This window comes from Engystomops pustulosus, chromosome 8 (genome assembly GCF_040894005.1).
Source record: "Engystomops pustulosus chromosome 8, aEngPut4.maternal, whole genome shotgun sequence".
NCBI classification, from domain to species: Eukaryota; Metazoa; Chordata; class Amphibia; order Anura; family Leptodactylidae; genus Engystomops; species Engystomops pustulosus.
In genome coordinates, this window is record NC_092418.1 from 73,658,389 (window position 1) to 73,684,657 (window position 26,269).

Genomic DNA, 26,269 nt, shown 5'->3' on the forward strand with positions numbered 1-26,269 from the left:
ATACTGTCGCTCTTAATCATGGAAGTTGTCTCCATGGCTGCCTCCACATGTCGTCCCCTTATCAAAAGAGCTGTGTCAGGCTAATTTTTCGGGTGTTTCACCAGATACGTTATGGAACTTGGTCACTATGTCGCCACCATGCTGTGTTATCGACTAAATATACCTTCAACCTTTTGTTCACATAGGAAATCATTTCACCTCCTTTGGTGAAACCTGAGTCCATTTAGGGTATGTCGCCATGAGACTCTCTAGCCTGCCACTGCTGCCGCTGCCTCTGCATGCCGTCCCCTATAGTGTCAGAGTCAATTATTGGATGTTTTAGATGCTATCTAGCTTCATTCTGTCACTCTGTCATGGCCATGCTGTTGCCCATAATTTTGGCATAATGGTGCAATTAAGCAGCCTCAGAGGCATCCATGCATGCTGCCCCTGCTGTTTCCTGTCCATTTCCGTGGTGTTTCCATCCTTTTCTGAGGTTCCCAGGTGTTTGGCCTAGCTTCCCTGTGCAGAGCCTTGGTCCCCTTGAAAAATGCTCGAGTCTCCCATTGACTTCAATGGGGCTCGTTATTCGAGACGAGCACTCGAGCATCGGGAAAAGTTTGTCTCGAATAACGAGTACCCGAGCATTTTAGTGCTCGCTCATCTCTAGTCCAGATATCCTTTGGTCTTGTTATAGTTTCAGTCATATGTTACAAGCAGTATATAACAATGAATCATACTTTGTAGGAAAACAACATTTACAACTGTACAACCTTCTGGACCTTATTCTGCCTGTTGAAGAGCAGAGGCGTGAATACTATAAAATTGTTAAAAAAAACATGCTCTATTTTCTATTTTAGACCTGTTTGGGGGACACATTCCTCTACCAAAATCTCTGCAGGTCCTTATCTCTGTCTTACCTAAGCTGGATAAGGACCATTATGTGTGCCAGAACTTCAGATCTATTTTGCTAATACATTTGGATATAAGAATACTGACTAAGATCATGGCCAGGATCAACTCCTTTATTGCACAATATATTCATCCTGATCACCAATCTGAGGATTAAACCCGTAGAATTTTTGACCCTCACGTTTGGTGGAACTGTCCCAAGATCCACAGGTTCTGGAGGAGCATTTATATTATGTTTTATTCCATTACTATGATAAATCTACCTCGTTCTCCAAGACAAGTGCTCTAGAATGAGAACATTTCGGGTATCTTTCTCTTTCAGGAGGTTAATATTTTTCTTTTTCTTGCAGGAGAGATAGGAAAGATCTCAACATCATGGAAAAAATCTTCTTCCACCTGATTTAGTCTGAGCCAAACTAATGTAAATTATGGTAAATGATAGATTTTATTGCCTATTGCCTGGGAATGATAAGGAGAACTTATTTCTGCCCTGCACCTGCGCACAAGCTGCAGCGTCCGAACTTTCAATAGTGTGAGTTTATTTTTACATGAAGTAGGACCTGGAGTAGAAATAAACGCTGCACTGCCCGGCAACCAGATACATCAAGAGGCTCCCCCAGCAATGAAATACCCTTGGAAAACTCCCAAGTGATGAAATGCCCTGCAGAAGCCTGCCCAGCAATGAAATACCCCATGCAACCTCCCCAGTGATGAAATGCCCTGCAGCACCCTGCCCAGCAATGAAATACCCCATGCAACCTCCCTAGTAATGAAATGCCCTGCAGCAGTCCCCTGGCAATGAAGTAGCCTGCAGCAGCCCCCATGGTAATGGAATGCCCGATGCAGCACACCTAGTAATGAAATGCCTGATGCAGATTCCCTAGTAATGGAATGCCCTGCAGCAGCCCCTCTAGTAATGAAATTCCTGATGACCACCCCCCCTGTAATGAAATGCCATAAAGCCCCTCAGTGTATAAAAAAAACTTACATACTCACCTTCCAATGCTTCCCCATGCTTTGCATGAGTCCTCTTCCTTCACTCGTAACAGAGCAGTCAGATACGCGTCTATGCGCTCTGCCTGCAGTGCACCCTATGACAAGACAGTGTCGCAGCTGCTGATGTCATGCATGCGTCCTTGTCCACTCTGTTACGAGTAAAGAGGAGAAGAAAGATAAGCTGCGTAGAGCATTGGTGGAGCATTGGAAGGAGAGTATGTAAGTTTATTTTTTATACAGTTGTATTTCAGCACATTTGTTTTTTTCAGCACATTTTTTATGTTGAACCATACAGTTCACACCAAAATAAAACAAACTACCCAATTTACCCCAACAAACTACCCAATTTATCCAAATAAATGCTTTTTGCCCTTTTGTCACACATAAAAATTCTAATTAAAAGTCATCAAAGTGTTATTAATGAAAATGCCAGCAGTTCCTGCAAAATTCTGCCAGCATCTCAATACATTGCATGAAATATTAAATGGTGTCTCTAGGAAGTGTACATTTGCCTGGATTTTGATATAGATTTTGAAAAGAGTCAAAAAGTAAAATGCAAAACCAAAGCACTTTTGGGTTTAAAAGAGACCTGAGAGGGAAGTCAATAATGCAGCTGAGGCACCCAATGCAGAATGTAGGATGCTAGGCATAGTGACTATATATGGCTTATGTATATTAAATGCTAAATCTTGTTTTCTGTTTGGATGGTTTCTGACAACTATATATAGTATTCCAAGATACCATTGCAGGAAAACACCCTTATCAAGTCTGAACTTTCCATGCTCATACAGATGACACTGACATATACTTCCAGCAGAAATAGAAACTCATTTCTCTCACTGTGGATCTACGGATTTGAGACACCTCGAATAAAGACACAATTATAAGAGTCAGTGGAAAAATGTAGATAACCCCTGGTGGTACATTGAGCTGTGGGGCTCAGATGTGGACCGATCTCTATATATCAGGGCCAGTTGGAAACTATGCTAGTATCTATGCTGTCTAAGCCACTGTTATGCACAATGAAGACTATCATCACAGCATTCACCAGAAACCTCAAACACTTGGTAGGATATTAAATTTACTGGGACATATTTCAGGATCCATAACTGGACAGCTGAAAAAAGTCAGTCACCATCCTCGTGAATGTACAACTTAATGTACTAGAGTAAAAGTAGTCGGTATGACCAGGACTGACACCTTCCAGATATTCGAAGGGATATGGAATCCCTGGATCGCCTTGCAGAGCTCCCCTACCCTTTAGTATAATCGCCCTAATGGTCTTTCAGTAATTTCATAGCTTGGATGCATCCTCAACCATTAATCCACCTCACACACTACATTTATAGCAATCTTGCTGTAAACATGTTATTTTCTGGCTTTTCCCCTCTGTTTGGTGCGACTTCCAGCACCTTTGGTTTTGCGTAGCTGTTGAGGTGCCTATCTCAGCCAACTTAGGGGCTGGCTAGTGTGGTGTCCTACTAATTGGTATGTTTTATCCTATTGTTTTTTGTGTATGAATTCCCTTGTGGTTAATGATTGACAACTAGACTCTGAGTGATTAGGTCTGTCCTGTTAGAATATATTTTGTACTATATTTAAACTTTGGGTTTATTGTTAATATGGATTATAACCATTTTAACTTTGTTGGCTCTCTTTGCCAATGGCTACATTTTAATCATGTTTGGTGAATTAAATAAAGATTTGAAGTTAAATTATATTTTTCTTTTTATTTACAATTTTTTGGTTGTCATTTACTGGGGGTAAATTTGTTTATTTTTTGCCCTTACCACCCTGTAATACACTTTTGGATGCATCAAATGGACATTTGTTTATGCTAAAAATGACTCCTATACATCCTATGCCATCATCACCCATCAGCAATCACAGGGCGCTCACTGGTTATCATGGTTGTTATCTAAAAATTTCATTTAAAAAGGGTCTGTTTTCAACTTTCCTGTAAGAATTCTTTTGTTAAAACACAAAAATAACTGTTTAAATGCAATAAGGGTACCGTGGCCTGGTAATTCTTTAATAATTCTTTAAAATTGAGATAGCATGAAATCATTAGGGTCCCTTACTGTAGGGCTACAGAATGAAGCCTAAAACTGTTTAACCAAGAGAAAAGCACCATCTTATCAGACGTGACTAAAGGTCGTGAAGTGCAAAGGTATATTGATTATAGTGTTTGCATATATTATGGGTAGTGTAGTGTTTACACAGTGTAATATAGAAATCCCATCATATTAAAAATACTCCGGGAATAAGAAACCACTTTACTTCATACACTACACTTCATTACCTCACGTTATATTCATTTCAAGAGAAACCCTCTCTTTCAGGAACTACTAGTGACAGTTACCATTCTACCTGGAAAATGAGGTATCCACCCATCACCTGACTAGTCACGCCATTGAGTGACTAGTCAGCAAAAAAGTAAAAATAAACTGGCTAGGTCAATAAGAAACACATTTAAGGAGTTTGTTAGTCTGTAGAGAGACCACATACTGTACAGAGCAGCCATATTCTTGTAACCCTGTACAACTCTGTTATTCCAGCTACACATTGTTGTATTTCAAGTAAGTAGGCAAAAATATTCACTGAAAGTAATTTATGCTTGCATGGGTATCCTCTTTTTGTCTACATTGTACGCATTGCACCAGATGATGGCAGTGGTGTAGTCACGTAGTGGGATCATTACCAACAATAATGTAATAGTAAATCCTAGCCTTCATTCCTGTAGTATAATAATAAGCAGACATCGACAGCCAAAATCTGAAGTGTCCATGGATGTCAATGAACATCTATATGTTCCACTGCTGCCATAGATGCAATGCTGTCAGCCAATAAAAAGGGACCCAAAACACTAAAGTTTTTCTGCCGCGTTGTATACACATGACATTTACACTTTTTATCAAGTATTAATGCCGGTCTCACTTCTGGTACTCAAACACATCTCTAAAATGAAGCCACAATACCATGTCCAGGCCTCCCTTTCAGGCTTTATAGCAGGGGTCTCAAACTCGCGGGCCAACTGCGGCCCGCGGGACAATATTTTGTGGCCCCCACCTGGTCGCGCTGCATGGAGAGGGCTCAGCCGGTAAGTCTTTGCTGCATATTGCAGCAAAGGCTTACCGGCAGTGGCGTACCGATCGCGGTCGCAGGGGTCGCGACTGAGACCGGGCCCATGGTCAGTCAGAGGCCCGCACCTGACCCCTGCGCTGCGCTGATAACTCGGCGCAGCCCAGCGGGCAGATGTTTTAAATTGTGACAGCCGCGGGCCTTCCCGTTACAGTGCACGGACTGTTCTGTATCTGGTCCGTGCGCTGGATCAGGGAGGGCCCGGAGCTGTCCCAATTCAAAATAAGAACGGGCCCCCGATCCGCCCACCGTCCCACCCACCTCAGCGGCCGTTCCCACCCATCGCATCCATAGACGCCGACACGTCTGCCTGCGCCGGGTCTGCTGAGGTCCATGACCCGGCACCTGACCTGGCAGACGCGTCATCAGCCGTCGCCTGCGCCGATCTGCAGAAGAGAGAGCGCGAAGAGGAGCGGGATAACTAGGTAAGAGTTTTATTTTTTATCTTGCTTAAGTATATGGGGCCCTGTTTCTATTTGGGGGGGCATAGGTGAAAGTTAGGAAATTTGGGGGGATATTACCTATGGGGGACATTAATCACGGCTACTGCTGGGGGGATATTAATTATGGCTACTGGAGGGGGGGGGCATTAATCATGGCTACTGCTGGGGGGGACATTAATTATGGCTACTGGAGGGGGGACATTAATTATAGCTACTGCTGGGGGGGACATTAATTATGGCTACTGCTGGGGGGGACATTAATTATGGCTACTGGTGGGGGGGACATTAATTATGGCTACTGCTGGAGGGGGGGACATTAATTATAGCTACTGGTGGGGGGGACATTAATTATGGCCACTGGTGAGGGGGGACATTAATTATAGCTACTGCTGGGGGGGGCATTAATTATGGCTACTGGTGAGGGGGGACATTAATTATGGCTACTGCTGGGGTGGGCATTAATTATGGCTACTGGTGGAGGGGGGGACATTAATTATGGCTACTGCTGGGGGGAACATTAATTATGGCTACTGGTGGAGGGGGGGCATTGATTATGGCTACTGGAGGGGGGACATTAATTATAGCTACTGCTGGGGGGGACTTTAATTATGGCTACTGGTGGGGGGGACATTGATTATGGCTACTGGTGAGGGGGGACTTTAATTATGGCTACTGGTGAGGGGGGACTTTAATTATGGCTTCTGGTGAGGCGGGACATTGATTATGGCTTCTGGTGGTGGGGGGGGACATTGATTACTGCTACTGGTGGATGGTGTTCAATGTTTTTATGCATACTGGGGGGGGGGGCCCTGTTGGGAATTTTGCCCTGGGGCCCAGAGGACTCTAGTTACGCCACTGCTTACCGGTAACACCCGCGATCAGTGCTAGCACCGATCGCGGGTGCTTTCACAGCGATGGCTGCCGGCAAATAAAAAAAATTATTTTTGTACAGGAGTTTTTATGGAATGGAGTGTCCCTGACTGGGCTCAGTGCGGTAGGAGCTTGGGACCCCTCGGTACACAGGACGCGTTCATAGAGAAAACACGTCTCCCAGCTTGGGGCTTTCCTTGCACTGGGAGACGCCATGACATTTGAATCTGAATAATGATATTTTGTAAGCGCATTTTGTGTGGAAAACTTGATGCGGCCCAGCCTTACCCAGAATCTACCTCCAACGGCCCCCAGGTAAATTGAGTTTGAGACCCCTGCTTTATAGGAATCGCACAGAGCTGAGCTACACTGTTTCCATAATACTCATGGACAGCCATGGGAGTTACAGAAACATCAGAGCTCATTCCTGTGCTGTTTTAACAATTCTCCAGATTAGTTACAGGTCCCTATAGATGTGCATTAAATGTGTTTCATGGGAAAACTATTTCATGTTAAATGTATCCATAGACCCCCATACACCTGCTAGTGGGCAAAAAGTTTATTTTAGCCCTCCTCAACCCAGTGTACACAAATATACTAGCTCCAAAAAATTGCATAACGTGTATTTCTTTTAACATGGGAGCCTAGGGCAAAGGGTGTTACTGTTTGCCTTTACAGTAGAATATATATAACTCTGACGTACATTGTAGAAATACTATGAATACACCCTTAGTTAAATAGGTTCTAAAAATTCATAAAATAATTACCTTGTAGAGGGTACAGATTCCATGGTTGTCTATTATAATATACTATATGTAGAGCTACTGGATTATTATGAATTACTCAAGTCAACAGAAGTCTTTATACTGGTTAAGTTATAGGTGACGACAGGCTGAGCATAGCCCATTATACAATTATTCTGACATATGAAATGTGTTGTAATGGGCAGTCACATAGACCATGACCAGAGAAGAAGCGGACATGAGCGACTGTTGTTCCATTCAAACAGAAGACGCGGAACTCGCAGTTCTGAAAAACTGTGAGAAATATTCTCCCCCTCTAAAATGAATACATTTCAGACCTAATCAAATTTTATATAGTAACAAAATATCACTATAAGCTACCACATTATGAGGTCACTGCAATGGAGTGTGAAGTGTAACTGTTATTTCTCTTACATTAACTTTCATTGAGAACTTTTCATATAATCAGGTGATGTTCTGATGTTCATCAAAACCATGTTTATGAAACCTGACCGATCACTCTACAGACTGGGGGGAAATACTACATGCTGGATATTCTAAGAGGCTCCATCCTCCTAGTAAAACCGGAAGCACGGTCTGGTGGAATGAAATATTTGCCAAGTTAGGCCTGGTGGGGATTTCAGCGGTAGTGTTTGATGGTTCTTCAGCGGAGACAACAGTAAATATGGCGGGTCGCTAGCATTCACCTCCTTCCCTGCTCTGTACCCTGTCATGGACCCGAAATGCGGGTCAGGAAACTGACAAAATGTTGGTAATAGGGCTTTTAGCATGCCTTATGCACTAGAAAACAAGTGTTACGCAAGACAATGTCATACTTATATTCTACTTCTCTGCCACCCACGCCAATTCGAAAAATGCTACATGTTAATGGATTGACATTTTTTAAAGTCATTAATATCAGACATGTGGGAGTCCAATAGCCAATATCTTCACTTATAACCAGTTTAAAGAGTCTTCAGTTTTCGAATGAGCGTCCCAGTTTCTTGCTGCTTAACAAGCGCTACAAAGGGACATGAACTATTCAGAACTCTGTGTCATCCAAGTAATTGAGTTAAGACTGCTGCACCAAGTCACTATACAATGCAATACCAAGATGCAATAATGTATGGCACAGTGCAGGGAGAAGCAGTGAAAAGGCCACAATACTCATCCAACTGGCTTCTACCAACAGCTAATTAGTGGAGAACAGTAGTGGATTATAATATAGACAGTTTGGACGGTAGCCAGGGGCCTAAGCCTTCTAGGGGTCCATGGTGACCCAAATTACCCATAAATTATTTGACTGAGAAGGCTTTCAGCCATGAAATCCTTGTACATCGGTTCATGCTCTCAAAACACATGTACACAAGAGTCATTTCAGGACTTTTGATGGTCCTCCAAAGCTGAAACTACAGGTGCTGAAGGGATACATCCTCCATTAACCAAAAGCTTGATTCTAGTACCATGTGTAGGAATTGATTCAAGACTTGTAGGGGCAATAAAATTGATACAGCCCAAGGCCCATGACAGTCTTTAGCTGCCCCTGGTGGGGAAGCCAAGTGTCGGACCACCATGCGATTGTAACATTTTAGTCCTGGAAAACTCCTTTAACTATCATTGTCCCACTTTAGCTTTAAGAAGCAGCTAACTAATGCTGCACAGTAAAGTTTCCTAACAGATGACTTATATTTACCATTCTGTACTGGTTTATGATGAAAAGAAAGGAAAAAACATTTCTCCTTGCTTTTGTAAAATAGAAATAAAGGCATTCTCAAGTGACTGTATATCTCTTCTCTTTAGGCTACCTGCACACAAATACACACAGTCCCATGTGTTTCTATGGACCTGAAGACAAGGCAATAGTTTCCATTTTCATGTGTGTACAACAAATTAAAGAGCTGGTCCTATCATTGGTGCATGATCAGATCTCACAAGCTGATGACATACAACGTACCACAGGTCCATCGTTTACAGTCTCATATTGCACTTGTTCATGCTTAGGTAGCCTTATACTGCAGACAGGGGATTAACTATGAGAGGCAAGGCCCTATAGAAGACTTCTCTATGGGGTCCCCATACCACTCAGAAAATATAGAAGATCCCTAGTCAAATTGTTTTGCTGTCTGCTCCCTTTCCCCAACACTTTTTATCTGAGCTGCCGATAATATCTATATAATGGTGCACATCTTCTATTCTTTAGTGAGCCAGGTGAGATGTTGGGGCCCCCTGACACTGCGGGCCCAATAGTAGCTGTTATCACTGTAGTTACGCCCATTACTGCAGGCATTTAAAGAGTATAAGAACATCAGATGCTCAACACATTTGTTTTCAGTCTACGTCTGGAAATCTCTAATGATCCATGGATAGTCTTCAGCTATGTAAGGAAAACAGATAATTGTTCCCTTATAATCTTCCACGATACAGTAACTGGACATAAGATAGCCTTTCGGCTGGTGAGAAGAATGTTAACAGCTGCCTGATGGTGAATGATCTCTACTATTCTACTGATATGGGTTCCTCATTACTGTACGGTATTCCAATAAATCTTTCTGAACAAATGGAACAATAAATCCTATCCGACAGAATACCCTTGCTGAGAAGACCACCCCAGATTTCCAGTTCCATTAAATATTCTACACATATTTACAGTGACAAATTATAGAAAAAAGGAACGGCTCAAGCTGTCTCACCAGGTGAAGGGAGTCCCCCAGAGGTGTTTCCCACAGCATGGAGGTGAAAATAAGGCAGGCTGCTCCAAGATAACAAATAACGATAGCTCCAGTGTGGGAATGAGAAAAAAATTCAAAAACAAATCTATTTAGTCCATATTTAAAAACTTTATGTGCACATAAAAAAGGAAAAAACTCACTCCTGATGGCGCATTTAGGTAAATTATTCCTTATTCATAACAGTATATGCAGGCAAAAGGAATCAATCGTTTAAGTAGGTAGCAAAATAATGCTGTGTGGGAAAGAGGAGGGGGGAGAAGGTGGAGGAGGGGGAGAAAACCAAAAATCCAAAAAATTGTAGTAATGTCAAAAATAGAATAAACATTTGGAAACGTCCTATGAAGTGCGCTTGATATATTCAGGTTCATGAGGATAGAGTTAATAGAAATGTATTATATACATATGAAACATAATTAGTGTCAGAATCCAATAGTTTTCACGTGTCAGGCCCAGCCTCCTCCAGTATCCTCCTCTTTTTGGAGCCGCCACTTCAGCTTCCAATACACATACGGACATATGATTAAGAGACCCATCATGTCTATCTCTGAAATGTTTGGATGCATTACGATCCAAAGTCCGTGTGGTAGAGTAATTTTTAGATGTTACATCCCTAATTTGTTCTAGTATTCGGTTTGCGTATCATACATCCTACATATTGTATGTAGCAATGTTACAGTTAATGAGATACACTACATGACGGCTGATATAATTCGCCCACCCTCTTATCCTATAAACTTTTCCTTTGTTAAAACTGGTAAATGTTTTAGTTGTAACCATGTAGGATTACTATTTTGAATGTTATTTTGTTACCTACTTATTCGTGGGATTTCTTTTACCTGCACACGCTGTTATGAATAAGTAATAATATTCCAAAACGTGTCAACAGGTGTGCGCTTTTTGTTTTTTTATGTGCACGTGAAGGTTTTAAATATGGACTAAATAAATTCTATTTTTAACCTTTTTTTTCACTTTCCCACGCTAGAGCTACCATTATTTGCATCATACATATCTACAGTACCTTCACAATATTTTCCGTAGCTGTTGTGTTAGGGTTGTTCCGATGAACTCGCATCACACTCGCAACTCTGCTGTCCGGATCGCATTGCCCGAATGGTTTGCAGCATTTGAGCCGTGTGATCCGGGCAGCATGCGTTGCTAGTGTGATGCGAGTTCATCGCATCACACTCGCAAGTGTGGAACGGCCCTTAAACATACTTGTGGACTATATCACACATGTGTTTTGATTAGTGAGCAAAGCCACGGCTGATTGTCATTGACTTGTATAATAATCACATTATAATCTACATTTAGTAAGTCTACTTTCACCACTACGCCTTGTGTAACTTGGTGGTATGAAGTTCTAGTATTTTCTATATTTGAAGCAACCATTATATTAACAACATTTGTAATACTGAAATACAATATTATAACTGTGGCCAGTACTATATCTTGATGTTTTTGGTATTATTTAGTCTTATTAAAAATAGTTTTCAGATGCCTTTTTGTGAATTAGCTCTTATTAACCAAGGCGACAGGAACATTTTTTTGTCAATGTGTGTTGTAAAAAAAAATAAAGTTTACCACTAGTACCTTGACTAGTATAAGGTAATTCACTTAGAAAGTTTTGGAGGATGTACAGTATATATTTTAATTAGTGGACTGATTTGTTTTTTAAAGTTGATCAGGGGTTATCACTTTTATCCCACATCATGTCATTAGGCTTTCTCAAAAAGACATGCTTGATGTTAAGGGGCCTGCCTTACAAGGTTGCTAAGAGGCAATGTTTTCCTTATACCTGGAAAATCTATTTGCATTTTTACCAAAATCCCACAGTGAAGCATCAATGGCTGTGACTCCAGGCTGGCTTTAATGGCAAAGTTTTTTACTACACAGATCTAGTCACTAGCCTCTAACTCAGATAAACTTATTCCCTACACTGTACTGATAAGATGCAAACACATTGAAACAGCACTGTCTACAGTTGGGAATCTGTTCCTTATTGAATAGACATACTGGTTTGGCTTTTACCCTGCATCTGTCAGCACCTGTCCAGCAAACGCGCAACCACAACCAGGCTTGGCGCTAGCTGTCAGACTACGCAAGTGGTGGCGAACTCACCCTGCGGGCTAAGGCCCTGCCTAAAGCAGGTAACCCGCCCTGATAAGGGCGAACCCACTATCAGGAACCTAACTGACGGGCCCTGAGTGACCCTACAACAGGACAGGGGACACTTACTTCGTCTGGCAGCTGCTGGATGGTGGAGCAGACAGGTAACGGAAATACAGGTATAGACCAGTGTTCCCACTGGCGCACAGAAACCAACACAAGACTGAACAGGTAACCGGAATGCAGGAATAGACCAGTGTTCACACTGGTACACAGAATACAAACACAGGACAGATACAGGTACAGGTACAGGCAGGATATACACAGGTCAGTTTAAGATCAAACGGGTTATATACAGGTCAGATACAGATACAGGCAGACAAACGGAGACAGGTAAAACTGAACTAGATACTCAGGGAAGACAAGACTCAAATTAACCAGCAAGCCTGAAGGATACAGGTACAGGCGGTATATACACAGGTCAGGTCAAGAACAAGCAAGTTATACACAGGTCAGACTCAAAATAACCAGCAAGGTAAGATGGGAATGGGCAGGTATATAAAGCCGAATCCCAGACACGCCTCCAGCAGCACACTTGGGGAACTGTCCATCAGGCTAGTAACCCTTGCTGGGCAGGACAGAAATGCAAGGAGCAGGTTGTGGCTCAGTTAATCCAAACATAAGAATTAAGCCACAGTTCACACACAAATAACGCCTCTATTCCGCCAACTGCGGATAGAGCGACGTTCAGGCACGGACGTTACAGCATCACCGTTTTTTGTATTTTTTAAAAAAAACATGCTGTATGTTAAGGGGTCTGCCTTAGAATGTAGCAAAGAGGCATTGTTTTCCTTATCCCATCCTGGAAAACATATTTGCATGTCTCACTTTTTTCATATGTCATTTAGAATTTATTTTTGTGACAAGTCTTCTTAGTTACATAGTTATTACTTTTTAAAAAGACATGTGTTCATCAAGTTTAACCTGTGGAGGCAAGGGACAGGGTTAAAGAAAACTACCATCAAAATCAAACATGATAAACCAGGAACACTTTCTCATACATCCAGGAACACTTCTTCATGAATCTGGCGCTCCCTGCACTGCTACGACAAACTTTTTTGGTGCACATTTAACAAAGAGCTTGTGACACAATTCTTACAATGCAGGATACTGCATTATAAACTGTGCACTTTAATGTCCCTTTCAGTGCAAAATTTTGGGTATAGTGCAGTCGCAACACAAATGTATAAATACATGCACAAGCAGTTAGCACTAAAAAGAATGTGCAAAGTCAAACAGAAAACTGGTGCAGGGGCTTTTATATATGTGGGCCATTGTGAGCACACAGCATCTCATAGCACTAGAGAAATCATGAAGCGTCTGCTCAGAGAGTCCCCGCCCACACTGGAATCTTACACTCACCAGCATTGAGTGATAGGAGCTAAAAGAGCAATAAAACTGAATGAAATTCAGTTGGGTTAAAAAAATTATCTTTATTATGTAAAAATCCCTAGGGGAATAAAGTTTGAGAACTTACTTTCATGGGCAAACTCCTTTAAGGGGAAGGGATGTAAAAGGCGAAAATAATTAGTTTTTTTTCTGAATGGTGTAGGCTCAGTTTGTTTTGACCAGGCAGCAGAGGAGAACTACAATGAAATGCACCAGCAGAGATCCTGCTACTTGAATTTGTCACTTTGCTCTGTTCGGATATTATGCAGTTTTTATACATAGGAATTTGGTTGCAATTCCATGTGATACCAGGAAACATATTAAACATTAGTAATAAATCATGCCATGTTAGTTGTGCCACAAGCTTCATTCTTGTTTAACCTAAACCTTGTTTCTAAACATCTGCGGGGGTTTATATTACACATGGCAGATTGGTGGCAGACATTTCCCTGTGTGTCTCATTCATCTCAGCTCATAGAAATCCATAAACAGAGATAATCCCAAATATATTTATGAAACATATTCAACTTCATCTCCCATATAAAAAAACGTATTTTCATGTATCCATAATCCCCAATGGAGCATAGCGGATCTTAAAGACTCTGTATTCTGACTCTTACTAACCGTATGAAGGCATGATCATATGACAAGCAGCTCTTCCTCTGGTTCCCCTACCCCATACACATCCAAGCTCACCTGGATTGAATATTCATGAGTTCTCAATGGGAGATGGGAGTATTTGACTGTCAAATATCTCTGGTAGTGGCTTATTTCCCTTATAAATAAAGGATTGGGCATTTTGAACTGCAGTGTGCCCAACACTTCATTCTCTAGTGATGTGCAGTCCAGCTCTTCTTAGTGAGCTACATCATTTGGCTTAGCTCCTGAACGGCTCCCTGTCTAATTGTTTTCAGGCAGATAGACACCCATCACCACTCCTCAATTTTTTTTGAGTTAAAAGGGGCATGCTTACTGCCTAAAGGGCAGGGTTACACAATCGGTGGGTTTAAGTGAGCCAACAGCTCTCAGCCAAGAGCCGGCTCCTGACGTTCACGTTAAAAAGACGGCTCTTAGACACCACTATAAATATCAGGTGGGCAAACATATTGCCCTAGCAGCAGGTTCAGCTGTAAAAGGACCAAAAATGAGGGGATCCATCCCAGCCAAGACTGCTAGATTGATTGGGAAGTTATCAGGAGACAGAGAAGATAATTATATAGATTATATTCACTTAACCTAAACAACTGCAAGCAACAGTACACCAGAATTCACTCTATTTTGTGCAGATTTGCGGCTAAAGATTTTCCAGCACCGTCCCGGCATTTATATTATACAACTGCAACTGTAATAAAGTATTGGAGAGCAGCCCAGACCCCTTTTTTTAACATATAATGAATGCTGTCAGTTTCCTCTAAAGGGCCTACAGTCTTTTAATGTCTAGGGTCACCATCATACTGAAATAATGGGGAGGAGAGGTGACAGGGCCAGGATCTGGATGTTGTCAAATCTGTGTTGGATTCAGGACAACTAGTTTATTTACAGGACATCTACCATCAAAATCCATCATGATAAACCAGGCACTGTGACTGTGGTAGTTTTCTTATATTTTTTATCCTTTCCTTTTAAAATCAACTTTTGAAATTATGTTAATGAGCCCGAGGGCCTACCCGAGCCACTCTGTTACACTGCCCAAGTGCTAGGGGCGCAGGGGTATAGTGAGACATTGTAACAGTCTGTAAAGCCAGATGACAGATGGGCTAGGCTAGAGTAACCACCTAGGGTCATTAGCATTATACTAAAAGTTGATTTTAAATTGAAGGACACCATAAATAGCAAATAAAGGAAGATTACCACAGTCACGGGGCCCAGATCTATGAGTAAGTGTCCCTGATTTATCATGCTTTATTTGCATGGTAGATTTCCTGTAAGGATTTACACAGATTTTATGGCAGCAATATTGTAGAAATTTATAAGGAATACTATTTAGCAAGTGGCATTTAGGAAGCAAATTACCAAATAAAAATCAATCCAAAGATGGTCATATCCTTTAGGAAGATGGAAATGTATGGAAATAATATCATAATATAAATAATAATTGCCCAACTAACATTATACAGCTGTCCGGAGACTATGACAGGCAGTCAGTTCATTAGCCTTTGATAATCGTTAGGTAATGTTAAACCTGGAAGGCAGAAAGGCACACCTCATGTATTATTCATTTAACATGTCTGAGCTAGCTTAGTTTATGTAGCTCACAATGATAACAAGCATCTTTATGACCCTTTACCCAATATGCTGTCATGCCCAAATTAAGAATCAGTTGCCTCAAGGATGGGAAGATATGCCATACTATGTAATAGGGTATTAATTCATTACAATTCTAGATCACAAATCATTAAATCATAGAATCATAATCATAACTGGACTGAGGTTGTGAGAAGTCAAGAACCAAGCTTCTTATTATATTATGGATATGGTGGATTTTACATGAGACTGAATGCAAACCTGCACAACTTTCTCAGAAAGCCATAACAACAATACTAGAGTTGACAAACGTATCTCTAAAACAACTTTATATATTTGAGCATTAGATAAAGACTACAATGAAAAACACATTGAAGAACAGATGATAAATAACATTATAGGTAAATGTCTCTACTTGGGCCTCTGCAGTAAGGTAAAACTTGGCCTTGCTGATAGAGAGAGCAGCCGTATGTCTGTCCCTAAGTTCATGGCAATCTACATTGTAGATCAGCCCCATCGCCGATTCTCCTGGGACATTACTTCAACAGGGGATGTTAACAACTGTGATCAGAGGAAGTGTGAGGAGAGACAGGGAAACATAACACAACATGATGAGTGCGAGACACACATACCAGACATTGGCAGGTGCTGTCACTTCTTCAGCCTTTTCTGACACTTATGATCCGGCACTTCTCCATTGCGTGGTCAGAGTACGGAGGAATGTGGGAGGTGACAGGAGAGGGTTCACCTGCGCCTGTGTGTATCCAGTGACACGGGGACAGGAGGAAGGGGGAGGGTTAATGACTGGGGCGGAAGCTGCATCTATTGCTTTACAGGTGATTCGACTACAGGTCTGTTCTGCAAGGAAAAAGAAAAGAATACAAACAGAGAGAGTAGAGCCGCAGGTAGTAGTGCTGGTGACGTGTAGGGAAAGGGATATATTACAACAGTATCAGATCATTGTGGAAAAATAGGCTTCTTATGAAAAGGGGGCAGTAACCTTCAAGGGTATATTCAAGGTACAACTACCTTATAATATTTATGGGTGCTTACCTGAAATGTTTAACCCCCTTAACAATCCTTATAATTTCATTTTATTTTTTACTTCCTGTCTGGAAAAATACAAACATTCTTAATTCTTCCAATTACAGACCATTATGAGGGCTTGTTTCCTGCGGGACAAATTGCATTTCCTAACAGCACAATTATATTATCTTAATATATTCTGAGCTATATACTGGGAAGATGGGAAAAATCCAAATGTGGAATCGACAAAAAAGCATAGTTGTGCCATTTTCATGCAGGCAAATGCCCTTTATTCTTCTAGTTATAGAGCATTAGGAGGGACAAATTGCACTTCCTAGCAGCACAAGTTTATATTCTATGCAATGTACTGGGAAGGAAGGGAAGCTTTTACTGCCTAGAGTAAATAACATATCGTGGGGGCATTTAGCAATTCTGGCCCAGGGTCCTTGTTTTTATCAGACAATTTGTACTATACTTGAAGGTGAAACAGATCTCCAGCTTTTTGCAGCTCAAGTGTGTGCCATAAATTGTGCCAATTGTCCATTTTGATATTTTAATAGAATGGCCATTTTCGGTGTAGGGACAGCTTATATTTTTAAGGAAAGGGGATTCATTTGATCTTGTTTATTAATTTTATTTATTTTACATTTTATTCAGGGGGCTTGAACATGCGATCTTATGATTTCTTGTAACATTAAGGGGTTTTTTTTCACTAAAGCTATTGAAGCCTTCAGTAGAAATAGCCGTTCAGAAAGCTCCAAAGCGGTTTCTAGGCTCCACTACATTTTAAAAATTCATGGTCCATGAACATAGTTGTCTCTGATCACAGACCAGTGTGCTAGGCCTTTGCACTGTAAAACAAACGGTAACAATCTACCACCCTTCCAACTCCTAAGAGGCACAGTCAACAGCTGTTGTTTAACAGGTGTTTGCACCTTACATGCATAGGCTATATAAAGTGGGTTCATACAAAGGTGGGGTTTACTGCATATTGCCACAATCGGTGCTAGTTCCGATCACAAGTATTAACTGTTCCAATGCTACTGGCGGAGAATTGGGCGCTGCCATCTTTGTTATGATCGTAGCTCATCAGGGAGTGGCATTTAGCTGCCATGACAGCGGCGGGTCTTCGTCATTCCCGAATGTCACGGCCATACCCGCAATCCTCGGTACGGCACGGCAACCCCGGACCCAGACTTACCTCTCCACAAGCCTACTTCCCGATTGACTAGGCCTCGCGCTCCCACTCCTAGGACGCTCGCACCGGCTCTCCTAGCCTTTAAGGGCCATCGTCCTCCTGATTGGTGCCCTAAAGGGGGGGTACTGTCACGGCCGTACCCATGATCCGTGAAAGTACCCGTACTAGGTGCAGCACTGCAAACCCCCGGCCCAGACTTACCTCTCCAAGACACAAAACCAAACCTACCCCTAAACTCCTCCACAAATCATCAACGCCTCTCCAACTATATAATCAGAATACCAAAAGGAACCAGAGCGGCAACAAACACTAATATATAAAAATAATATTCTTTATTGAAAATAAATACATAGATTCGACATATATAACCCTCAAATGGGAAGAGAATATAAATACAATGTATGGGGGACACAAGTAGCCCAAGGTGGAAAAAGGGAAACACAGGAGACCAATGGCTACCCCTATTAGCCCAGAGTCCAAATGATATAATTGATGATAATAGTAATATAGTCAAAATATTAGACTCAAATCAATAGGGGAAAAGTGGCAACAGTGCAGTAAAGGTAAACCATACACAACACTGGAGGTACCATCCAGTGTTAGAAAAAATATCAAATTACTATTGCACACTCACCCGAAAACATAATGGACAGACGCTGGGCAGGTCAGGGGAAAGCCAAAGGATACACCCGATGCGCGTTTCGCACAAATGCTTCGTCAGGAGGTGATGGCATAGTGCTACATCTAACATTTTATAGTTACCCACGGCATCCCTGCGTGTAGACGCTCCCACCACGTGACGCGCGCGTGCCCTGAGGTTGTGCACCGGAAATGCGTCAACAGGAAATGCCACTCCGCATCACGTGATCAGAGAGACGTTGCCATGGAGACGCATCCCGTACCTGTGCACTTCCCCATGCCCGCGCGCAGCACACGCGCATGGGTGCGTCAACAGGATATGATCATAAAGAAAGTATATAAAAATAGTTTAGTCCCAATATACTGAACACAAATTGACACACAATGTTAAAAATTAAACCAACGGACCGCACACATGAAATATGGACATAAAATATAGCATGATCTTAAGCAATAGTAGTCATAAACATAGGAATATAACATAATCTTAAGCGATAGAAATCGTTTAATATAAACATGATCTAGAAAAAACTTTTTATAAGATCCGCCCTGATTCATCTGTACCAATATAGTCTCTATAAGCCAGTGGTGGCGAACCTATGGCACTGGTGCCAGAGGTGGCACTCGGAGCCCTCTCTGTGGGCACCTAGGCCATCGCCCCAGTTCACCAGACAGGACTCAAATAATCTTCCTGCAGAATCTTCCTACAATGTTAGGCGAATTTGCCCTCCTCCTTTTAAATGCGTCGGTGTATTTAGGAGTCTGAAGGATTGAAAGTTGTCAAAGAACAAGGAGAAATAAATTACTGCTTAAATTGCTGTGCTGGCACTTTGCAATAAATAAGTGGCTTTTGGTTGAAGTTTGGGCACTCAGGCTCTAAAAGGTTCGCCATCACTGCTATAAGCCTTAATCGGTCTACAAACATGCCCATCATACATAAAAAAAGTAAACAAGAAAAACCCCACATAAAATCTCCACAAATCATAAAGCAATGCACATACATCTACATTAACATAAATTTCTGAAATAGACAGATATCCCCCTAATCCATCTATATCAAGATGGTATAAAAATATATAACATATAACCATATACCTTATATACTCGAGTATAAGCCTAGTTTTTCAGCACAAAAAATGTGCTGAAAAACCCAAACTCGGCTTATACTCGAGTCAAAAAAATAAATATATCTAAACTCACCTTTCCGGTGACCCCTGTATATCTTCTGTGCGATCTGTCCGGCAGCGGCGGCAGGCTATATACACTGGGGCAGGGTCTGGCAGGCTATATACACTTTGGCAGGGTCTGGCAGGCGATATACACTGGGGCAGGGTCTGGCAGGCTATATACAATGGGGCAGGGTCTGGCAGGCTATATACACTGGGGCAGGGTCTGGCAGGCTATATACACTGGGGCAGGGTCTGGCAGGCTATATACAATGGGGCAGGGTCTGGCAGGCTATATACACTAGGGCAGGGGCTGGCAGGCTATATACACTGGGGCAGGGGCTGGCTGGCTATATACACCGGGGCAGAGCCTGGCTGGCTATATACTGGGGAGGCTGTGACCAATGCATTTCCCACCCTCGGCTTATACTCGAGTCAATAGGTTTTCCCAGTATTTTGTGGTAAAATTAGGGGCCTCGGCTTATACTCGGGTCGGCTTATACTCGAGTATATACGGTATATATGGTAAACTAGCCCGATGGTATAAATATAAGCTGTTGCTCATACGTAAAGTATGAACTATGGAGTGAATATAGGGATGTGAAAATGTGTGCGCTAAAATAGGACGCCCTAGTGAAGGTGCCGTGAGTGCATAAAGTGCCACATGCCTCAATGTGAAATATAGAAGTAACCAAACTCAGCCTGAGCGGCAATAAAGTGCTCATATCAAAAATCGGTAAATGCAATCTTATCCTAAAAAAGATAAAAAGTGTAAAAAATGTGAAGAGAGGGGGGGATTGATATAAAATTAATAAAATGATGACGATAGCTGGGTATAGTTACATATCCAGGACTACCCACTATTAGTGTATGTTCGCGAATATGTGTATGCAGTGAAATATGCAATATATACATTATTACAAAATCAAATGATAATTATACGTGACACCAAGGTGACAACAAAACAAAACGAAAGATGTATATATATAAGTGAAAAAACATTGAAAAACACATACAAAAAATGTGAAAAATACTGAACGCCTCCGGGTTTGACCAATTCATATAGAGCTTCTTATTACATGGAGAATGTGATGTCTTGAGACTTGATGGGTTAGAAAGGATTCGGGTACCGAAAGACTGTCAGAGATGTATCTATCTGTCAACATAATTATTCTGTGAGAGGTCCGAAGAAAAAAGATAAATTAGACACAACACCAAAGAACAATAACTCTAAAAACCTCTCCAAGAGCCTGCTTACCGATCGACTAGACTGCCCGTGCCCGCTCCTAGGGAGCGCGCTCCCATACGTGCGCTTCAGCGCTCCCATACGCTCCTGGATGTCTTCAGCGTTCCCATACGCTCCAGTGTGTCTTCAGCGTTTCCAGGGGCCTCCGTGTCTTGAGTGTGTCTTCAGCGTTTCCAGGCCCCTCCGTGTTTTCAGTGTTTGCAGACGCCTCCGTGTCTCCTATGTTTCTTCAAGGACCTGTCCATTCCTGTCTGCCTGGGTCGTGTACCAGCTCCTGCCTGCTTGCCTGACGTGAGTTCCAGCTCATCCTTCCAAGCCGTATTCCTGCTGTCATCACCATGGAGACTTGGAGGAGACAGAAGAAGAGGCGGAAGAAGTAGAGGGGTCCTAAAGGGGGCGGGTACTGTCACAGCTGTATTCCGCGATCCGTGACAGTACCTGTACTCGGTGCGGCGCGGCAACCCCTGACCCGGACTTACCTCTCCACTAGCCTGCTGCATATCGACTAGGTCGCGTGCTCCACCTCTCCTAGCCTTAAAGGACCGGCATCCTCCTGATTGGTGCTGGCTAATCCGGCCTTGCACGGTACCTCCCTTACTGCCTTGCCGGATCTTCAGTTCAGCATTGTTACTGTAAGTGAATGCTCTATCTTCTGTGCCTAAAGGAACTTTCGTGGTTTCCATACCAAGCTTCCCTAAGCTGTTCCTGTACTGGCGTGAGATAGTTTCCAGTGTTCCCACACGCTCCTGAATGTCTTCAGCTTTCCCCTACGCTCCTGAATGTCTTCAGCATTCCCATACGCTTCTGTGCTTCTTCAAGGACCTGTCCATTCCTGTCCGACTGGGTCATGTGCCAGCTCCTGCCTGCTTGCCTGACGTGAGTTCCAGCTAATCCTTCCAAGCCGTATGCCGTATTCCTGCTGTCATCCCAGGCTCAGACTGTGTCCTGCTACCCCTGTTTCCCTGGCTGCCACTGCGGGCCTAGTTGCACCCGTGGAACAACCTGGATGCACCCCGCTGCAGCAAGACCATCCTGCTTTGCAGCGGGCTCTGGTGAAGACCAGGTGCCACTTACCATCTACAACCTCCCGTGGTGGTCCAGAGGGTCCATCCTCCCTGACTCTTCCCACAGAGACATTAGTTCTGTTGTCTGTGGACCGTTACACCGAGGCTGCATTGCTCCTGAAGATTCATTACAATGAGCCAGTAATGAACATTATGTAAAAATTCCCTATACTGCAATACAGATCAGACCATCTAAGGTCTAAAGTAAAAAAAACTAAAAAATAGTAAAAAAAAAAAGTTTTAAAAAATAATTAAAAAATTAAAAAATTTTAAATCATCCCCCTTTCCCTAGAACTGATATAAAATTTTTATAAACAGTAAAAATCACAAACATGTTAGGTATTGCCGCATCTCAAAATGAACAATCTACAAAATATAAACAGAGATCATTTACAAGATGTTGAAACACAAATTGTCACAACAATGAGGAAAGCATTTCCAAAATTCCTGATGGGAGCTGTAACAACAATACTGTACATTATATTGAGCAATGTAGGATAACATGGTACACCAACCATCTTAAAATGAAATGAGGGAATTTCTATTTATGCAACTTAAGAAATAGCTCGGAGCATGGATAAAGTTGAACTTAACAGTTAAGTATCTACATCCATAACCCTGTGCCGGATATTGCCTTCAGTGTTTTTCTATGCACCATTCAATCATTCTACAGTGAAACTGCTGATGTCACTTTCAGTGAAATAAAATACTGACAGAGACTTAACCTGCTGTGCCGATACCAGACGAGGTGAGGAGGGGAATTCCACATGTCCCTAGTTAAAAGTTAATCTCTGACCATCGCAGAGATCGCAGGTAAGCACTTGACATTCATCACGTTATCTTTGACAAGGTATGGGCTGCTACTTCAGACCTTTAGAGAAGAATATCTACATATATGTAAGACTTTAGTGCACTTGCTGATGGTAATAAGAAGTATAATGACACTGAGTGCTTAACAGACCTGGACTGGCAGTACTGACCTGCCAAGCAAATATTCATGTAAATAGTAGATCCACAAAAGCTTGTGATAACAGCATAAGACCCTCATAATGTGACACTTGTAATTTGAATTTCCATATTAAATGTTCTTTGACAAATGCAAACATTGCATGGTTCTGTACTAGCCCTAAAATGCCACCTCTCTAGAGGCCTCCATAAATGTTTTATGAATACTAACCAAATATGCTGATTTTAATTTGTTTTGCTGTTCATCTAAAGTGTTTTATGTTTCAAACCTCTCCTCTGATGGCAGCTTACCAGTATGAAGGCTCTGCTGGTTCCTAAAAGCCCTCTGGAATGCAGTTGGTCACTGTCCCACCCTAGCGGTCAAATCTCGATACTTGTGCATGAGCATCTTATAACAGTATCAGTACCCTGAAAATAGTTTAATACAGTCTTCTGTCGACGTCTCCGGTCTCTCTTTTCCTTCTGTGAGGCCCCTGTCTCCTCCCGTCTGGTTTGTCGATGGCTGCTTGCTGAAGATGGATTACGTCTATTTTATTGTCTTACTGCACCTTCGCTAAGCCTGTCTGCATTATTGCCCTATTTTCCTCCAGTATAACAATCCAGGATTCCAACTCATCAAAGCGGGCATTATGTTGTTGAATCTCCTACCACAATATATTAAAGGAGGCTTGTAATGTCAGTTCCAGCATCTTCTGGACATCCATGGCCGAATGCCTGGCCACCTCCACTGCCAACTTCCTATAATTAATACCTGGCGGCTCCAGAGGTGGGGAAGAGTCAGGGATATCAAGGTCCTGTAGCTCTTTTATGTCCCGGCTGCATGCCTCTGTTCCCATCATAGTAGGAGGCAATACAGTGACGGACACCACAATCTTAGGAGGTTGTGCTGATGCCGGCTCTGATTCCTCTGCCGAGGCACTCGCTTTCTGGGACCTCCGCAGTAAGTACCACTCCGCACACTTAGGGTGTGGGGTTCACTGTGGGGAAACTTCCAAACCCTGTGTAGCCACGTCTGCACATTATTTAGTGGGTCTGTGTGCCCAGGCAGCTGGAGCTCCGTTCCTCCACTCCTCACATGGCAGCACCGGAACTAGAAGTCCTCTCTTTTTTTGTTTTGATGTAAATTGGTTTCATTGAGCACAATTTCTTAGTATGATTATTCCTAGATCACTCAATACAAATTAATCAATTAATCTTGATTTGTTTCTTTTGAGGCACTAATCATAATCCTATTATTTAACCAATCATCAGGAAAGATAGTTCATAGAAATTGCTGTTCCCAATAATTGGCTCATTTGAATATGCAAAATGTCACATGCCGATCAATTTAGATGGTCACGTAATCAACCTTTTATGCCACATAATAGATTGTAGATTGCTGACATGTAAAAGGTGATTTACACAGCTTGTGTAATGTGATTTATACAACTGGTAATTCTTGATATTGTCTTTGAGGTTGACCTATGTAGAGGAGCCTTTATGAGGATAAATCCAGCTGTAGTAAAAGTGAACATGTAAATGTCAGAGTATACAAACACTGCATTACCTGATGCAATACCCAAACAGTATAAACAGAAAAATTCCATCATGCTATATTTTTTATATTTTCATGTGCTTAGGCAGAGAAGCTCTTTGACATGGTTACAACTTGTTGAACACACTTACGTTTTTGTGCATTTTAATATTCATTTACAAAAAGACCCCAGATTTCAATCATTGTGATCACGTTTTTTACATACATTTTTGAATGCTTTAGAATATTAGGTGGCATCCATTGTAGGAACTGACATCCAGGCAAAAATGTGAAAGCCGGGGGGCATTTAAGAAACGATGTGCTTCAGGTGGGGTTATCCTTTTTAAGATGTGTATTACTGCAAATAAAGCCACTTTATGAGTATGACTCTCTGTGTGATTGTTAGGGCGTTTGGTGAGGGGGTTAGGATTGCACGCCTTATGTTATACAAAAACGACTGAACTATTAGCAAGGACAGCTGTCCTCAGCCTGAACTCTAGCATTGCCTTCAGGGCATTACAATTGGAAACTGTTGGATGTACTCTAAACGCATTGTTATGGGAAGGCAGCAATTGTGGTGTGTTTTACCTGAAAAAGCTAACTTTCTAGAAGTGGTAGATGTATATGATACTGGAAATGCAGGAATGTATTCAGCAACTGAACTCCATGGGAAATGTCTTGTTCTCAGTTCCAGCTCTGCAAACACTGGCTCATATTACTGCTGCCAGGAAGCCCATGAGCCTTCCACTGGGAGGGACTCCCTGCACAAACTAAACACTTGGAGATATTTTGTTAACTCCTTGGGTAAGATATCATGTAAGCAGTCGATTTTTCAATGACACTTTTTTTCTGCAATTTAATCACATTTTTATTTCTGATAACCCACCTCTAGGAACATTACTTTTTATGGACCATGATGGGAAATGAATAAAGAGGTTTGTCTTGACAATCTAATATACACTGGGTGTGGACCAGGATCTGGAATCAAGTTATAGCCTATGATGAAGAGGGAAGTGGTCCGCATACATTCCCACAATAGTGTAGACTGGGAGAGATTTCCCATCTGCTACACTTTCTGGCCTCTTAAAGAGGACCTGTCACCCTAACAAACGCACTAGGAGCTGCTTACTAAAGTAACCATCTATAATCGCTACTGCATTTTTAGCTGTGTTAAACTGCAGCACTATACCCTCAGAATGCCGGATCACTGTAAGCTTAGGAAACTATTCATAAGGGGGCAGCCCGAGGAGGCGGTGACTGCTGCATGAAGCCTAGCAGTTACCGCTGACCTATGGCGTGGGAGGGGCAGTCTGGGGAAGAAGGCGGCACCTCAGACCGCCCCCTCATGAATACGTTCTTGAGGCTATGGCGCTGCAGTGTCTGCTAACTTTATTGGAGGGTTCCAATAAAGCTAGCAGTTTATCACTGCTAAAAATTTGGGTGTCACATCCTGCATTTTTTTACTCTGCAAACTAGGCTTAAAGGGTTTGTTCACTTTACTTTAAGTTTACGTGGGGGGAGGATATTAGGTATCTTACCAATATACATCTATTAAAAGTTCAGCATCCCATTCTTGAACTGTAAAGTCAAGCCAACTTTTACCTCATCAGTTGCCATTCCGTACTATAGTTCAATAATACTAGGTACTGTCAGGATCAGTGGTAATGGATCCTCTATACCACCATGGTTGATGGCGTAAGCCGACACCTGGGACCGGAGTCTAAGTGGTACCTGGTTTTCACCAGAGCCCGCAAAGCAGGTTTGACTTGTTATGGCGTGGTACCACCAGGTCATTCCACAGGCGCGGCTATGTCCGCAGTGGCAGCCAAGAAGAAGTGC

The 26,269-nt window shown here is 42.2% G+C and overlaps 1 protein-coding gene across 1 annotated transcript in view; it reads right to left on the reverse strand.

Moving 5' to 3' along the window:
• The window catches only part of MAP3K13 (mitogen-activated protein kinase kinase kinase 13), a 75,167-nt gene extending 58,720 nt beyond the window's left edge, over positions 1-16,447 (reverse strand). The window contains exon 1 of the mRNA XM_072121248.1: positions 16,245-16,447. The gene's annotated coding sequence lies outside the window, so the exon portion shown is untranslated. The remainder of the gene's footprint in view (positions 1-16,244) is intronic.
• Between the last annotated feature and the right edge of the window lie 9,822 nt (positions 16,448-26,269).